Below are 16,986 nucleotides of genomic sequence, written 5' to 3' on the forward strand. Positions count from 1 at the left end.
ACACATGCAGCCCTTTGTAAGTGGAAGGTACTCTCCCATTCACCTTCCCCTTAGAATCTAGAGGAAGGGGCTCGCCCACTCAGCCATCCTCATAAGGGTGGCATCACTGCTGTTGTTGTGATTGCTGCTGCTGCTCCTCCTCCTCTCTACAGTCCCTTTTTCTAGTTCATTCAAGGTCAGATGTCTTCTCAGACCTCTGTAAGTCACTGATGTCTCTGCCCTGCAGTAACTGGCAGGTCAGCTTTCCGTATAAAGTGGCTCTATTGTCAGAATATACTTGTGTATCCCTTAGTGAACTAAGTCAGTGGATTTTCTTTTGCTTTTTTGTTGTTTTCTTGAGATAGGGTGTTTTGTAATCCAGGGTGGCCTCAAACATGCTATGGAGTCAAGGATGGCTTTGAACTCCTAATTCTCTTACCCTCACCTTCCAAGTTCTAAGATTACTGGGGCACACCACTTCATTTGTAAGTTTTATTCTTATGCTTTGAAAGTTATTGTTTCAACAAGCGTCAAAATGTTTGTTGAATGCATGCTTGGTCTCAAAATTGAGAAGCTGATGTATCCCTGTGAAATGCCTCTGGCTCCTCGTTTAACACGTCATCACTCACCCCCGCAGAAATAGGCTCTAAAGGTCGCACTTCCTCACAAGTTCTCACAACTGTAGTAGCGCCAAAACCCTCTGTCGGAACCTTAGGGTTAGCCATAGAACCAATTTGCATGGTGCAGTTCCCAAGAACAGACTGCCCAGGGTTTCTGTCCTTCCTTTCCTCTCTTATATGCTTGGGTTTGCTATGAGTCCTAGGGAATTCTCAACCTAGACACCTCTAGCCCTGCCATGGTCAAGGAATCAGAATCCCGGCCAACTTTCATCTACCTATTCCTCATACCCCAGACCATGTTCTGTCTAGTCATTCATTAAGCCAGATAGAAGAGCAAGCTGAACATGGCATTCCCTCTGGCTGGGAGCGTCTTGCATGACGCAGAGTTTCACCTATGAAGCCAAGGACCATCTTTCATTTAGACACAGAGCCTTAGATGAGGTTTCACACCAGGGAACATGACTGATGGGAAGACAATGCTGGCAACTTAGAGAAAATATCAAGTGTCCTGGAGCGAGGAGCGAGGGAAGCACAGCTTCCTGGAGCTCAGCTCCACTCTGCAGCCTGGAGTTCATGGACAAAGCTGTACCACAAGTTCTGGCCTTAAGGTTTTAGACACCTCAACAGGTGCTACCTCTAGTTGTGCAGCCTTATACTGGTCACATACTGTCACCATGGGACATGGTCCCCATGAGGACAATGACACAGACTCTCCTTTTTTTTCTTTTTTTTTTATTAGATATTTTCTTTATATTAATTTCAAATGCTATCTTGAAAGTTCCCTATACCCTCTCCCCCGCCCTGCTTCCCTACCCACCCACTCCCACTTCTTGGCCCTGGCGTTCCCCTGTACTGGGGCACAAAAAGTTTGCAATACCAAGGGGCCTCTCTTCCCAGTGATGGCCGAGTAGGCCATCTTCTGCTACATATGCAGCTAGAGATACAAGCTCTGGGGGTACTGGTTAGTTCATATTGTTGTTCCACCTACAGGGTTGCAGACCTCTTCAGCTCCTTGGGTGCTTTCTCTAGCTTCTTCATTGGCAGCCCTGTGTTCCATCTTATAGATGACAGTGAGCATCCACTTCTGTATTTGTCAGTCACTGGCATAGCCTCATACAAGACAGCTATACCAGGGTCCCTTCAGCAAAGTCTTGCTGGCATATGCAATAGTATCTGGGTTTGGTGGCTGATTATGGGATGGATCTCTGGGTAGGGTAGTCTCTGGATAGTCCATCCTTTCGTCTTAGCTCCAAACTTTGTCTCTGTAACTCCTTTCATGGGTATTTTGTTCCCTATTCTAAGGTGGATACCCATTGGTCTTCCCTCTTCTTGATTTTCCTGTGTTTTGCAAATTGTATCTTTGGTGTTCTATGTTTCTGGGCTAATATCCACTTATCAGTGAGTGCATATCTAATGACTTCTTTTGTGATTGGGTTACCTCACTAAGGATGATATCCTCCAGATACATCCATTTGCCCAAGAATTTCATAAATTCATGACACAGACTCTCCTTATCCCTCACCTACAAACAAGGTGGCTCTGGGTTGTGCATGTAGGGTGGGTCTGTAGAAACTGAAGCCTTCAAGTTCAGGACCTAGGTTCAATGCCTCAGTGAGATACATGCTGTAAGAAAGCCTTAGTGCCTCACTGACTCTGAGGTACATTTGTAGACATCTGAAACTTAGGCAAACTACTGAATGAGACACACTTTGTCGTGAATTACAGGACTGGGTGTAATCTGAAGACCAGGAAGACACCTGTGAAGTCAGGGAAGACATAAGGAGACAGCTGGACCAGGACTCTGCCTAAAATGAAGGATGGGTGTTAGCATCAGAGATGAAACACTGCATAACGCTCTGGACACTCCTCACAGCCTCTTTGTGTGTGAAATGGAAATGATAAAACAACACTCGTTTCATAAGATCACTGTGAACATAAAACAAGGTCATGTTCCGAAAGATATCTTGACCAGACATGAAGGAGTAAGTCATTGGCAATGAGCCCTACCAATCACAAACCTAGAGTCTATTATTTTAATATGCACATGTCCACTGTGGCTTCTCCGCAAATACCACTTATACTACGTTGAGTGCTGGGCATCCCTCCCATGTGTGATTATCTCCAGGTAAAAAATTGAGAGTGTGAAGCAAAAGAGCTACATTAGGTGAAAGGGGGATGGTGAGTGTTTTAAGAAAGTTTGAAAGAAGTAGGAAGACTCCAGAAAAGGACAACAGGAGCTTGGCTTTGTTTCACGGTGGCTGGAACAGTAAGTTAGGGAACATCTGAAGTCAGGGAGACACGGAAAGGCTAGGGCTAGAGGCCACTTTCCCTAGGTGGGAAAAAGTCACCTTGCATAAGGAATAAAGGTAGAACAGCTAGTAAAGATGCAGTGGACAGCCCCAATCCCACCACATCGCTGAAGACCTCTGAACTGAAGTCCTAGACAGAACAGGAGACATTACACAAGCAGGCCATCCATGTATCCCCCCTCTTCCTCCTTGCCTACTCACCCCTCCTTCCTTTTTCCCCTCCATCTTCCTCCCCCTCTCCTGTTTTATTATTTAAGGACCTAAAACCTTGTTTACATATTTACAAATACATTAGACATGCCCATCTTGGGTCCTATGACCTGGCATGTCTGCTAATTCTCTCAGCTTCTTGAATGTGTGGTCAGGAAGCCACAGCTGAACTCACGGTGGGTCAGGGTGCCCTTCTTGCTCTGTATCTTCCTTCCTCGTGCCCTTGAACATGTCCTCTTATCTCTTTCTCATCCCTGCCTCCTCCTCCCTACTCTCAGAGATGGAAGCCAGTGTTTTTGCTTACTGTTAGCATGTCTGAATGAAATTCAGCCATCTGCTGCTACAGTTTGTGTCGGTGGGAACTTCCTTATCCTAAATTCTTCCTAATAAGATACCATATAGCTGCTGTTACTTCAATACCAGAGTTACCCGTGGCAATAAGGAAAATACCTTCCTCAGCATTCAGTCATTAGCCTTTCGGGTCAGAGATGATGTGTCTGTAAACTCACTGTGCAGTCCTGAGAAAGGACTGAGCTTCAGACAGACATGCTCTGTCTGAGGTCTCTTCACTCTAAAATGTTTGTGGAAAGTTCCATGGACCACGGGCACTGTCCTCAACAACAACCAAGAAGCAGTTTCCTATCCAAGACCCCGGGGGGGAAGCAAGAAAGTGCCAATAAGGCATTAACAACTCCATTCTAGGTCACAGATCTGGGCCACCACACAGCCTTGGGATGTGGGAGAACCTTTGCTGAACCCTCAGCAAGTCAAGTTGGAACTCTTTAACTGGAAAACACTGGGAGATGGCTTTTATCCATTTACATGGCTTCGGTGCCTCATGCAGGACTGGCTTCGTGCTGGTGCTCAATACCAGCCTGTTGCCTGAAGAGCCATGTCAATGCAACGGAAAATGGAGGGGCAAGAAGAGGAGAAAGTGCTGTAGGATTCCACAATGACACCCAGAGCTCAGAACACTGAACAGCCACCCTAGGAGGAACCTGTGGCTCTTCCCGCCACCCATCCTTCATTTCTGTCTTCTCCTTTTTACTCAAGCCTTATCATACCTCATCTCCCAGGCTGTCTCCTTGCTTAGAGCTTGAACACGCTCGCTGTCACTGTGGTGAGCCAGGTTTGGAAGGTGCTTGAAGTCTTGTTTGCCACAAGCATTATTACCTTTCACTTAGATCCTTCTCATGAAAGGCTACCAGTAGCCTACCTTGCAAAAGAGCCTATCACCACGCCTCTGTGGTTTCAAAGAGGACAAGTGCAGGCATCCTCAGACTCAGAAGCCTGCTGCTGAAAAGCAAACCTTGGAGGTCCTACAAGGTGTTACACGGGAAGTAAGTGTGTGTGTGTGTATGTGTGTCTGTGTGTGTGTGTGAGAGAGAGAGAGAGAGAGAGAGATCAAACACCATTCTCATGAGAACCTGAACCATGAATTGTGTATGTGTGTCTGTCTGTCTGTCTGTCTGTCTCTGTGTGTGTGTGTGTGTGTGTGTGTGTGTGTGTGTGTGTGTGTGTGTCTGTGTGTGTGTGTGTGTGTGTCTGTGTGTGTGTGTGAGAGAGAGGCGGGGAGAGAGAGAGAGATCAAACACCATTCTCATGAGAACCTGAAGCATGAAAATACACAAATGACACATGTACATGTGACTTCAGGAAGCAGCATATGGTTTTCAGACTGTGCAGTGCTGGATACCCAGCATGAGGCTTAGCCCTTCGCTATACACCATACTTCATGCAGCACTTCCCAGGCCCTCAGGGGATCAGAGGAACCCTAATGGTTAGCCAAATCAAAAGCAAACTTGGGTAACAATTTCCCAAGCATAGAGGGAGAATAAGGGCCCCAGGACAAAACCATCCTTTCTAACCATTTCTTGGGCACCAATTGCTCAGGGAGAGGTGGTGGCATTGGTCCCCGAGGCTCAGATTGTAGGATAACAGCTCACCAACTTCCCCAACCCTGGTTCCATAAAGACAGGGTAGAGTATCAGGAGTGTTCACATGTGATTAAATAACCTGTGGGTGGGGACCCCAGGCTGTAGCCTAGGAAAGAATTCTCTCAGAGGCACCTGAGGCAGGTCCAAAACATGGTGTTTTGTGTACCTCATCCAGTGGTGCTATCAGTGTGCTAATGCCACAGTTAGACCTTCAGGATATAGTCTAATTTGGGGCTGGGAATGAAGCACAGTTGCTAAGGTAACTGCATAGTATGCAGAGAGCACTGGCTGATCCCTATTGGCACATAAAACCAGATACGATGGTGCAGGCCTGTATTAAGCACTAGGAAGTGGAGGTGGGACAGGAAGGTCATCACCTACCACACAGTAAGTTCAAGGTCAGTCTGGACTACAAACTCTGTCTCCGTAAACCTCCTGATGGTTTCAGTACTTTATGGAGCAGTCCAACTACAACCTCCAGTAGGCATCACTGTTCTTCATGCTGTCCCAGCTTTTCTGGAATCCAAGCACAGTGTGTACCTTATGAGGTGACCCAGTTTCTCTCCCTCCCTCCCTCTCTCTCTCTCTCTCTCTCTCTCTCTCTCTCTCTCTCTCTCTCTCTCTCTCTCTCTCTCTGTGTGTGTGTGTGTGTGTGTGTGTGTGTGTGTGCCGCTCATTTCAAAGCATCCATAGCAAATTGCACTAAAGTGCACACTACTGAGCAGGGAACTAATCTGGATGTCTGAGAACAGAGTAGAGAGCGAGATGGGACGGCCCGGAGCCAAACCTCAGTGAGTATCACACATTATACACTGAAGTCATTCTAGCAAGGATCAGGACCATGGGAGCAAACAGGAAACAGAAGAGCATCACTTAGCAGGAAGCCTAAGTTCAGGAAAAATCCCCATGCCCAGGTGCCATGTAAGAGAGAGGATGGCAGCCATGAGGTCTCACAAGGGCCTAAGCCATTGTCATATTTTATAATTTATTTTTATTTGGGGGGGGGCACTGGTGTTTATCTGCACATTTGTCTGAGTGGGGTTGTCAGATCTTCTGGAACTGGAGTTACTGACAGGTGTGAGCTGCCATGTGTGTGCTGGAAACTGAATCAGAGTCCTCTGGAAAAAATAGCCAGTACTCTTAACTACTTAGTCATCTCTCCAGCCCCCGCCATCTTCATATTTTAAAGAGCTGTGATATGAGCCATCCATGGCCAAGGATGAATAGAGGCTAATCGATGTCTATTGCTCGGCCCATCCAGCCCCGTGTGCTGTTGAAGATCTTACACACACACACACACACACACACACACACACACCAATCCCCATCACACAGTTCTGCCTGCACTCACTCACTTTTGCTTCCTGGGGAAACATGTTCCTCACAGCTTCTCAGAGTGTTTTCCAGAGTCCTTCAAGCCAGGAGCTCCCTGGGGTCCTTGGTACAAAGGGAGCTCCCACCTGAGGCCTTACTTTGGGAACTAGCTTGTGAATGAGCAGCTCCGAGAAGATCTTGTGCCCCGTTGAAACAGATGCTTAGATTATGCTTCTGCTAAAGAAGCATTGAGTCCTGAAGTGGGCCCATGAGGAAACGAAAAGCAGGGTAAATGACAACATCTAGCCTTGCTTTTGCAGCTGTCTGTCTCCTTTACTTTGCGTGAAAGCACAGAGATATTTCTAATCTTTCCTCTTGAATTGCCTGTTATTCCCAAATGATCATAGCCTGTCAGGAAACACAACACTCCACACATCCGTCACTCGTAATTGCCCATCAGAAAAGGCCTTACCTAGAGCAGATATCATATTCTGAGACCCACCTTGTCCACTCTAGCAATAAAGACTCTTTCAGGCTACCTTGCATGACTGGGAGGAGCCAAGAAAATGATGCACCAACAACAGACAGAACCACACGTAGCCATGAAGAGTTAACTGTGCTTACCCAGTCGACTTCCTCTGGGTCTGACTCTATTTAAACTAAAAGCTTATGTCAGTACCATAAAGGTGAACTTGGGGTTAGTGGGCCCTTCATCTACTCAGTGTGCCCATATTAGTAAATCTCTCATCCTTTCATTGGCTAGTTGAGTGAGATGGGTGACCAAGCCAGGGCTTTTGCCCCAAAATTTCCAGTTACATCATCACAGAGGGAAAAGCCCAGTGACCAGACTTTGCAAAGGCCCATGGGTGGGAATGAGGTTTTAATGAAAGGTACCTCTTCTGCCTGAGCCCTGTGCAAGAAACCAGGTGGCAGAAAGGGCAAAGCCATTTTGCCGAATGCTCAAAGGGCCAAGTACTGATATTCTCCCTGTGGGTCAATGACAGTGGGGACAGAGACCCAGAGTTAATCAGACCCAGGAGAAGCTCATAGGTCACCAGTAGATAGCTATTCCCTGTGGTCACTTAGATGGTCAGCAGGATCACCAGACCCAAACCCAAGGCTAAACCAGCCTTTTGTCCCTTCATCTCAGCAGCACCTGCCAGGGGGCCATGCTGGGTCTTTCTCTTCCAAGAAGGTAAGCCCTCCGCACTCAGGAACAACCCAAGAAGGAAGCCAAGGCAGGATACAGAGAGAAGGCCTGGGGTCTGGGATTGATTCAAAGCCCTGGTAGGGAGCTTCCTCGGCCAGCATCTCCATTCTCCCTCACCTTGCTTCATACATGGGAAGAATTCTTGAAATAGTTTTAGTTTTATTTACACTGTGAGATAGATGGCCAGGTCACAAAATCCTGGAGAGAAAGCCCTCCCATCTCTGCACCTCCAGTACAGATGCCTCACTCCCAGATGCCCCAGTGCTATCTACAGCCTTGGAACAGGAGTACAATCTAGGAGATAGGATCTGGTGCTAAGCACAGAGTGCCAGACACTGGCCTGTAGTCCTTCAGCTGACACCTCCCCACTAGAACTCAGGCACCCTTAGCTCAGGTGCTACCATGCCAGAAACTGAGCCCGTAGCAGGGCCTGGGATCCACAGAAACAGTCAATAGTAGGGTTTCTTTCAGGCCTGTTTATGATTCAACAGAACCCTCAGTAGCCCAAATATATTTTCTTCCAGGCTCTGCAGTCCACTAAGAAACCACTCACACATGAAGCTTCTACAGTCAAACTAATTGCAGTGAAATAAAATTAGAAATTCCACTGCCCACTGCCCCAGATGCACTTTGAGTTCTTGGTGGTCCCCTGCGGCAGATGCTGCAGTCCTGATAGCAGAGGTCATAAAATAGTCTAGCACCAGAGGCAAGTCTTTCCTTATCGAGAAACCAGGGCTACAGGATGACTGCGTCCCTAAACTAGCTCTCTAAAACACCCGGGGTTTCCCTGACAAAAGGAACGGTTTATAATAAGACAAGTAACAACAAACTCTGTAGCATATGACAAGTCCAATGAGTCAAAACTCCAGAGAGAAGGACAATTTTCGAAGAAAGTACCTTGAAATTCACAGCTCTGGTTATAGAGAAGGAAATGTTCTAATTGCAGGAAGAAGAGACACTGGGGCTTGTGTGGAGGGAAGAAAGGATTTCCAGGGACTTCAGAGGTGCTTAAATGAGAAAGGCAGAGTGGAGAGGGAACTCCATGGATGGATGCAAGGAAGAAGCTCTGGGATGGGGTTCCTAGGGAGAGGCTCCATGCAGAGGCTCCGAGAGGGTGGCTCTGAGAGAGAGGGGGCTCTCAGAAGGCTACCTCCCTGCTTCCAACAGAGCCCAGCAGGCCAAGTGCTCATGGGCTGGCACTGACCCAAGGGAGGCAAAGATAACAAGACCTAGAAAAGCGAGGTCAGAAGCCTAGTGGTGAAACCAGAATCCATGAGATTGTGGCTCGAGGGGCGACGGGCACAAGTTGGAGTTGGGGAGTCTCAGGTCTATCTCAGGGGGCAGCTCAGCTTTTAACAGCAGTTTCACAAAATGCTTGTCAGGTCAAGAATTGCATCTATTTCCTACATATTATAGATAACTTAGATGTTGTACACAGACAGGTTCTCACAAGATGGGGAGAGGCTGTGGAGAAGACCCCAGGATGGTCTCATCTGTCGGCATCAGATGAAGTACCGGTTGGAAGTTATCAAACTGGCCGCCACAGGCTTCCCAGGTCCTATCTCTAGCAATGCACTGCCATCAGGAGTGAGCTGAGCAGACAGAATCCTTAGGTCTTGCTCTTTGCATGGGCCTTCTTCTCTGTACATCAGACACACAGAAATACCTGCCTTGGCTCAGATACCCTGAAACAGGATGCATGGGTGCTCCCTGGCTCTTGTTAGTGCATTCATCTGACCAACGAAGCCTGGCTTCCACCTAGGATGTTAGGAGAAAGCTCATCAGAGCATCTAGCCTCTGCACTGTCTCACGAAGGACAGTGAGAAGGCCTCTTCATACACGCGTACATGCGGAGGGTTGGGGTGCAGGGGAAGAAAGAGGTTTATACTGGTTAATTTTAGTTTGATGGTGGTGGTGGTGGTGAACTTGACACAGGCTAGAGTCATCTAGGAATAGAGTCAACTGAGAATATGCCTCCATAGGATCGGCCTGTAAACAAGACTTGGTGCATTTTTCTAATGATTAAGGGGAGAAGGCCCAGCACACTGTGGGTTGTGCCACTCCTGGGAAGGTGGACCTGAGTTTTGTAAGAAAACTGCCTAAGTCTTGTGTAACAAGTCAGTAAGCAGCATTCACGGCTTCAACCTTCATGGCGCTGCTTGCCTCCAAGTACCTGCCTTGAGTTCCTGCCCTGCATTCCCTTGGTTGTTGGGAACAAAAATAAGGGGGGGGGGCTGGGGAAAAGTGGGGAGGAAAAATATGCCATGTCCGGCCAGAGTTCCTGTGCTCTGAGCAGGTGGACTCGAGGAGACTGCCAGGCACTTTCCACATGGCCACAGGTGAACATCTAAGGCTGACCCCACTCGGCAGGGGGTGGAGAAGGGGCAGCCCCCGACCGGGGACCCCCCAGCTACCTTGCTAAAGCCCCAGGGTTGTGGGAGAGATGGATGAGGGAAGGAGTTCCCAATACTGACCAGAGTGCGCAGCGGGTCTTGAAGGAACAGAGACACTCTATGGTTTAAGAGCTTTATTATAGAAATGCAGGGGAGGGGAGGGGAGGGGAGGGGAGGGGAGGGGAGGGGAGGGGAGGGGAGGGGAGGGGAGGGGAGGGGAGGGGAGGGGAGGGGAGGGGAGGGGAGGGGAGGGGAGGGGAGGGAGAGAGAAGTGAGAGGTAAAGGAACAAAGGAATAAGAGTAAGAGAGTGTGGTGGGGGCTGAAGCACCCCTTTTTATGGTCTTCACTGTTGTTGCTAGGTAACTGGGGAGGATTTTAGCCTGAAGTCAGAAGCTTGAGCTATTGTTTATGTGACTACTGACCATGCTTCTCTTGTGGGGGCTGTGGGAGGTGGTACCTTCGGCAGGGGCCCGGAGTTCCAGGAGCATGAGGGAAACACCTACTGTGTCATGTAGGTGGATTATGACCATCGGGGTTCAGACATCAGCTCGACTGGAGACCGGCCTGCAATTCCCCACACTTGGTGATGGACTTAATACATCCTTTCCTTCCCAAGTTGCTTTTGGTCATGGTGTTTCTCACCGCAATAAGAAGCAAACTAAGATAAGGTTCCATTCAGTTCCTCTCCCCAGAGCTAGCCAGCTGAGTGGCATGAGGCTGGGTCCCTTTTCTAGCTGAAGCTATATCTCCCCTTCCTAGTTCTGGAGAAGCCAGGGCAGGAAGACATCATTGCCCTAGCAGTTACTTGGCCTCCTACAGCTTTGTGGTACTGGATCAGGCCTCCAGCCTAGGCTTAACTCCCACCTTTAGGAAAAGAGAATGTCAAATTTGTTTACAGTTAGTTCTACCAAGTTATCTGGCTCCCTCTCTTAATCACTTGCTGTATTTGCTCAGGGACAAAGAGGAAAGCCCCTCCTTATGTGTCATATCACTATAACAATTTTATAAAATCTAGACTAGTGTGCCTGGAGTTATGCCAACCCAAAAAATACCCACAAGGGTTTACAATAGAGACAGATTTAGGACAGTTTGATGACATCTGGACAACTCATTAGTAATAACTTCAAGTTGCTGAGCCCATGATGTGAGCCATGCAGAGACTGCAAGAATGTCAGGCCACAAAGGGGTGGTACATCTCAGAAGTCCTCAATAGGCTACAAATGAGAAAACCCACTGAAAATGGCCACAGTAGCCAAGAGGGCTAAAAGGTGCACAGAGCTGCAGAGTAAGGTTCTCAGGTGGAAAGACTTTCTAAGTGCCATTTACCTAAGACTTGTATACTTACTGCAAAACAAACATATTAAACTGTTGATTTCTCCCAAACTTACCTTAACTACTGGTAACTAGTACACTTAATGTTTTATTAATATAGGTTAATACGTGAATCAAGTTAGATTAATTTGCATCGTGACACTGTGGCAGCCAACCCTCATGACAATGGCATCCATCTCAAAGGTACGGTGGCCTTTCTGTTTCCTGGGCAGAAAGTTTTCCTTTGTTTTTAGAGACCTGCCACTCACTTTAACACTTTCCAGCACCCACACAATCTCCTATGAGGTTAAGGTTATAAAACAACAGTGGATCATTGTCTAAGAATGTATGCCAGTGCAGTCTGGGCCATTTTTCACTGTTGATATGGTAACACTGAGGCCAGAGAACTGGGGTGTCATGCTCAGAAGAAAAAAAAAATACTTTTCAGTGGGGTGATTCTGAGACATCTTAGAGGATGCATCTTTGTCTTCCAGAGACGCTCTCTCAGACTATCTTCCATCTCTTAGGTCTCTATACTCCACTTACAAGAAAAAAAAAAAAAACTACAACACATCTGCCTCAGTCAGCAGTAATTTCAGCTTGGTATTTGGTCACAAACATTGACACTGCCCATGAACAAGTCTAGTTTTCTACCACATGATATCATCAGGGTGCTGAGAGACCACTGAGTCCCACCTTCTGTGAGAGGAGCTTACCTAGGTTCAGATTGGGGGTTAGGTTAGGGGTCAGGAGTCAGAGGTTAGGGGTAAGTTTAAACACAGCTGTGAGAATTAGATCCACTCATACCCTTAGAGCAGAGCAAGAGACAACGTGGGTGGCAGGCCTTTCTTGCTGTCTGTGTCTGCACCTTGCTTCTAAAACAGAAAGGGAACAAAGGGCTACCAAAGACTAAAGGGAAGTCATGTAGACTGACAATAGGTTCATGCATCCGTGCATGCGCATGTTTGTATCTGTGCTGTGTACACAGGCCTATATGTATGTGGCCCTCTATGCACACACAGTCTCTCGTCTATGTGTGTATGTGTTGCGTGCATGTGTATGTGTGCCTGCATGTCTGTGAGTCTGTGCATCTGTGGAAGTTGGTCTAAGGATATGCTTGAGACACAGAAGTGGAAAGTCCCATTTAATCCCCTCAACTTTTTGGTTTTGAAAGGCAGGACTGTGTTTTTGCCGCCATGGGAAATTCTCCCTTGAAAAAACAACCTTTAATTGTTCATGACAGAGCCAGGAGGTAGGGAATGAGTGTCAGGAATAGATCTTCCTGCAGGAGCCCACACCACATCTCGCCTTCCTGCCCTCTCCTGGGCTCCTGGCCCTTGTAAAAGAAACCACAAGCTCAGTCACCTGGTGTTCTTACACGAAGGATCCGGGCCACAGCTTTTCATAGCTACTTCTTCGCAGAAGTTAGCAGTAAGCCATGTAGTGAGGTGGGAAAAACTCTTTTGTAGAAAATCCCAGCTCTGGAGGGCTGGGATTCCTGTGAATCTCAGAGCTGGCTCACATTGTTTCCCTTCTCAAAGTCAGGGATGGTTGTGGATACTTTGAAAACCACTGTGACTCACCACCAACCAATATCTGTGGGAAGCTGGGACTGGGAGGACACCGAGCATCTGGTGCTTCAAAACATAATCACCATAATCACGTGACAGTGTTAAGGCACATGGAGGTCATGGGTCCTGGCTTTGGGGTTCTTCTCTTACCACCTAAACCCTCACCACAAATGAGTTCAGACCTCAGGCCAGAGGAAGATGGGAGATGCAACAGGTGGACAAGGGTATTAGAACTTATACAGAGGCTTTTCATCAGCTGCCTCCCTAGCGAGCCCCATTCGGCACACTCCTGAATAGTTCTGACGAGGTTAAGGGAAAGGGAAGTCACCTGCCATCTTGCACCATATTCAGGTCCCTGGCCACCAGAGAACCTACCCTACTTGTGAGTCACTAGAGGCTGCAACATCCCAGTGCAGGAAAACTTCTACCCTGCAGAGGACAGGCAGGGCACTGTGAAGTCCTACCCCAACCCTGCCTCTAACGAAGTTACAGGATTTGGGTTGGAAAGCAGAGCTGGCACTGGCCGCATATTCTTTGAGGACCCAGCAGAATCTGAACACACTAAGTAGGGAGACAGATGGTGTCCCCAGATCAGCCTCTAGCACCATCACCAAGCCACTGGTGAGTCATAGTGGGTTTGGAAGGGCACACAATAAGCATTAGCTTGGGGAAGAAAAGCAACAGGAGCCAGCTCTTAAGTTCATAGGATAAATCGCAGCCCTTCCAGGGCTAAACCTCCATCAAGACAGCCTTCCTATCCCAGGGAAAGGATTACTGCTTATTCTATGAAAAGGTGGTAAATGAGCCAAGCCATCTTAATTGCCATTCTCCTGCCGCAGGAGGAAACATGTGGATCCTTCACAAAACTTGCACATCAGTTTCCATGGAATAAGACAGAACCTGAGCAGAAGGGAAGTCACACATTGGGTCCATGACGTCTTTTGGTGGGCACCATGCTGCTTTGAATGTGGTGTTATTTTAATTCCAGATTCTGCCATTCGGTTATTTTTACAATGATGTTGAAAAAAAAGCTGAGTCCATGGTCTCATTCACTAAATTGGTTCAGGAGATACAGAACCTCTTCTTCCTCCCAGACACCATGTTTGATCAGGGACACTGAAGGACAAAGATCGATCGATCAATCTCTCTCTCTCTCTCTCTCTCTCTCTCTCTCTCTCTCTCTCTCTCTCTCTCTGTGTGTGTGTGTGTGTGTGTGTGTGTCTGTCTGTCTGTCTGTCTGTCTATCTCTGTGTGTCTTTCTGTCTCTCTGTCTTTCTCCCTGTCTCTATTTCTCTGCTCTGTCTCTGTCTGTCTTTGTCTCTGTCTCTCTCCTTCCCTCCCTCTCCCTCCACACCTGCTAGCAAAACCCTTTAGCACATTCTCCGTTTCTGTTACTTTTCAGCTCCAGTCTTTGGTATGGCTTCTCTTTGGTGATATTTTTCTTTTGTTCATACATTATTTTCATGGCTTCCTTGACATCTTCCTTCAGTTCCTTGAACATCTTTAAGATATTATATTACATCCTTGTTCTGTGTACTATCAAAAATGTCAGTTTTTCTACTAATTCCTTTTCCCTGAAATGTCCGTTTGAATGTCTAATGATGTTTGTTTGTTTGTTTGTTTGTTTGTTTGTTTTTTTTTTTAAACTGTACATAAGACTTTAACCATTTTCTGTTGCCAGATGACTTTGTGTCGAGGCTCTGCCAAGTGTGTACATTTAAGATCTTTTTACATCTTTTCTGAGCAACTTTCTCATGCTTTAAAAGCTTTCTGAGCAACGCTCATGGGTGGGCATGTTCTCATTTTGCATATGAGATTAGCTTTGAATATGCCCTCATTCTTGATGTATCCCAAAACAGAAGACAGAAACACAAGGGTGCATGTGTATTGGCCCTCTAAGGCCCCTAGAAGTCATTTTAGCTAGAGAGAAGAGTCCTACCACAGTTGGAGGATATGATACTGTACGCACAATGGTAACAACTACTGCTTCTTTGTCTATATCCCTCTGATCAGAAGGTGCAAGTGTTAATTTCAGCACAGGGCCTACAACATTTGTAGCCTACAACATCTTTTCCCTACACCAGGGTCCCACTCAGTCTCAGTATCTGCTGTAATATCAATCATATCTACCACAGAGAATTGGAAGGATTGATGAGGATGCTCCTATACTGAGAGTTAGAATGAACCTAAACTAACTACGCTTCACTGTCGCAACCTTCCCCTGAAGTCCCAGGCCTCAGACAAAGCAGAGTCTAAAATGGACTCTTGCGGGGCAGTTGATGTCTAGGTGGAAGGAAACCTAGAGTCCTCCACCATCTTCTCCAGACTACAGCTTCTTTAATTTCTTTATTATGTAGAAATGCCCTTTTAAATATATTAAAATGTACCAACATACAGTCTAGCCATGTCTCATAAATATAACTCAGATACTGCATCTTAAAGCACTAATAATTAGCAGAACCACTCTCTCTAAAGCAGGACCAGCTAAGAGCAGACAATGTGTGCAGTTCAGGGCCCTTGCTATCCCATGTAAGATAAGAGAACAGCTGGACCACACACCACACTCCACAGCTGTTCCTTTTCCCATGGACAACACCAAGAAGCAACCGGATAGAAAGCTACCCCCCAAATCCCATGACACATTAACTTGCACACACTCATGAGCATGTTGCCGTCACACACTCATACACATGCACGCACACGTGCACACACGTACACACATGCCCACAGACATGGTCTCCCTCAAACAGTGACATACACAAAGACATACACGCACATCACACACTTTTTCACACAATGCTTTCACACACGTACATGCATTAACATGTACACAGAGAGAGACACACACACACATACCACTCCTACTCCCACCATGCTGCTCTCCCAGCAGACATCAGCAAGCGCTCACAGAATCAGGAGGGGGGGTGCACGCTACTTATTCTTAGGACTTGAGAGGTCACAAAGCCAAGAGCCAGGACTCTGACTCTCACTCACAAGGTGCCCCAAGTACTATCAGCTCTCTGAGAACATCAGAGAAATTACAGCAACAACAACGTTTATCTGTACGCCTTCAGTGCTTCAGCTCCAGCCATGTTTCCACAGAATGATGGGAGGAGACAGCAGTGAAGTCAAAGAGAGCAGCGAATCCAACCCAGGGCTGTGGAGAGTGACCTTAAATGTCCAACCCACAATGGCTATCCATCTAAGCAGTGGGCACCAGCTTCCCCAGGAAGGAATCCTCCTGCATCTGAGCCCATCTGTTCCTCATTGACACCAAGCCTTGAAAAGTGCAGGCCCACAGGAAAATGAAGCCGCACATACTGCAGATTTCGAGCTAACCAGCCTTAATTGGGACTCAAAAGTATTCTAACTTAGCTCAACGTCGGTTAAAGGTCTGCAGTCAGCACCAGCATCACACACTGAAGTCTGTAATGAACGCAGATGTTCAAACCAGAAACCAAGGAAAACAAACTCTCTGGTTCTGAGCACTCAGTGGTGCCTTGCGCCTGAGCCCCAGTGTTTGACAACACAGAAACCCAGGCTGATTTACAGTGTGTGCTGAAGCCAATGCCATGCTGATACCTCTCCGCCAAGCAATTCCACTTTCAAACTGCATGGAGTAAAACTTAGAACTGTACAGAAATACACATGATGATGTGCATCATCAGCCACCGAAATATTAATCAAAATAGCAAAATAAGACTGAGGAAAGCGAAGTCTCCAATACTAAAGCTTCATCCAATAAGGTAGCAGAGGGCTGAAGCTGTGGCGCCTGCGAGGCAGTGGCTGCCCAGGATGCACAGGGCCCTGGGCTTGATCCAGTACAAAGCAAAAAAAGTAGCAATGACAATCACTATTATATCTGCAGACATCAGAAGTATACTAATTCACATCGTGTAAAACACTGAACAGTTCTGTCTTACATTGTCAAACAATATTTTAAAATGTAAATTTAGAATAGGATCCCAGTTTTCCGATCACTATATGAAATATCACACACACAAGCACATATGTACATACATACACACAAATATGAACAACACAGAAAACACACTTATATTTAAAACACAAACATATATGCCTAACACATGTACATACAGGCACATATATACATACATACATATACACATA

The 16,986-nt window shown here is 46.8% G+C and overlaps 1 protein-coding gene across 1 annotated transcript in view; it reads right to left on the bottom strand.

Annotated features, from left to right (window-relative positions):
* Smoc2 (SPARC related modular calcium binding 2) overlaps positions 1-16,986 on the bottom strand; it is a 123,011-nt gene that overhangs the window by 76,905 nt on the left and 29,120 nt on the right. The gene's annotated exons all lie outside the window — the stretch shown is intronic.

This window comes from Mus caroli, unplaced genomic scaffold (assembly GCF_978045245.1).
Source record: "Mus caroli unplaced genomic scaffold, Mus_caroli_1 scaffold_18, whole genome shotgun sequence".
NCBI lineage: Eukaryota > Metazoa > Chordata > Mammalia > Rodentia > Muridae > Mus > Mus caroli.